We start from the raw sequence: 1,752 nt of genomic DNA on the forward strand, positions 1-1,752 counted from the left end.
CTATCCTCTTGTCTGCTGCCCCTCCACATGCTTCCTCATTGCGGTGAGGGACCACTGAGTTGGATCTGAACCACGTCATCTATCTATCAGTATCGATCACAAACAAAGCAATGGTCCTAGAGACGGCCCCCAGGGTGGGAGCAGGGTGCCTACCTTCAACCACCTCAGACCCTAAGGAAATCCTTCCCTGAACATTGCTATAGATCCTGGGACAACCTCCTATAGCAACTTAGAGGAGGAAAGCGAGGCCTCCTGTCACCTGTGCAGCTGCGAAGGACCTGTAACAGACCCCAGAGTCCCCAGCATCCCTCAGCAGCTGAGGAAAACATCTGACTGTTATGGAAAAGAGGCAGAAGAAAAATCAGGAAGAGGACACATTCCCTGATTCTCCAACTAGAGGCTTGGGCTCCCAAGTTCAGGAATGCCTCTTCCTTCGGAAGTCACGATGTCAGGATGCAAACTTAACCCTAACTGCAGGCTAGCACTTCCTACCAAATCACCTCAATTTTCCTTTGAGCTTCTAAGGTCATTTTATATATTAAAATCTTGAGAGCCGACACTTCAAAGATAGGACCTGTCTTCGGAGTACTAACCAATGTTTCTTGTTTATCCATCAAGCCACGCTGCCCTATTTCAAACCTCACATTTACTTTCTCAGCCTCAATCTTGGCCCCCATCCCCAAGCATACTGCACCCTAGGATGAGGTACTTCCGGCCTTAGCCCAGTGGAAAAAGTTAGTTTTGCTTTTTGCCCACCATGGTTGCCTCCTCCCATCTTATTACCCAGAGCTCACCCTCTTGATCACAAGGGAGTAATAGCAGATGGCTGACCACTGCAGTAGATGCCCCTCAACAGGAAGGCCTGCTGGTTAATGTCTAGTGGACCACCCGCTGGCTGCCTCGCTAAACGAAATGACGGACCAGCTATGGAGGAACCAGTTCTGACTCACAGAGACCCGCCATCAAGTTTCTGAGACTATACATTTTCATGGGAGCAGATGGTCATCTTTCTCCCTCAGAACAGCTGGATACCCGCCTCTCCCTCTGGGTGAGGGCAGTGCCACTTCCAAGGAGGAAGATAATGGGTTGTCATCGGTCACAATTTGAGAGCCTGGGCCTGAGATGAAGACTTTAAGAGAGAGCAATGAAGAATGATAATTTGTGGCGGGAAGCAATCAGCAAACTGGGACAACAGCGGGAGCTGAGTCCAAGGGTGAGTGTCTGGGAGTAATTTAGGAACGTTCAGCGCTGACAGCTGTGTCTGGGAGTTCAACATCATGACCATCCCTGCTCCTGGCTTCCTCCAGTGCTCCAGGCTCATAAGTGCTGGCCAGGACAGAAAGGCAGCTGTGGCGGAGCAGAAGCCAGGCCCCTACCCATCCCCCCCATCCTCCCACTCCCACCCCACCCCCTTCAGCCTCGCTGCTTCCAAAGCAGCTAGACCTGAGGAAAATCACTCGGGAAAGGAAGGGAAAGGAGCATCTGGTGAGCAAATGCAATGCCCTTGCTTGTGCCTCGTCCTCCTGAGGTTGGCTTTAAATACAGCGGCAGCGTTTCCAACATTGCAGCAACATGAAAGCCACCATGGGCTGTCCCAGGATGGTGACACTGTCTGCTGTACTTTAGACACGTTATCAGGAGGGACCGGTCTCAGGAGAAGGCTGTCATGCTTGGTCCAGCCAGTGGGCAGTGAAGAAGAGGAACACTCAGTGTGGCTACAATGGACTCAAACCTGGCAGCAGTAGTGGGGGG

This window comes from Echinops telfairi, unplaced genomic scaffold, assembly GCF_000313985.2.
Source record: "Echinops telfairi isolate 266 unplaced genomic scaffold, ASM31398v2 ScPeMD7_7458;HRSCAF=8496, whole genome shotgun sequence".
Lineage (NCBI taxonomy): Eukaryota > Metazoa > Chordata > Mammalia > Afrosoricida > Tenrecidae > Echinops > Echinops telfairi.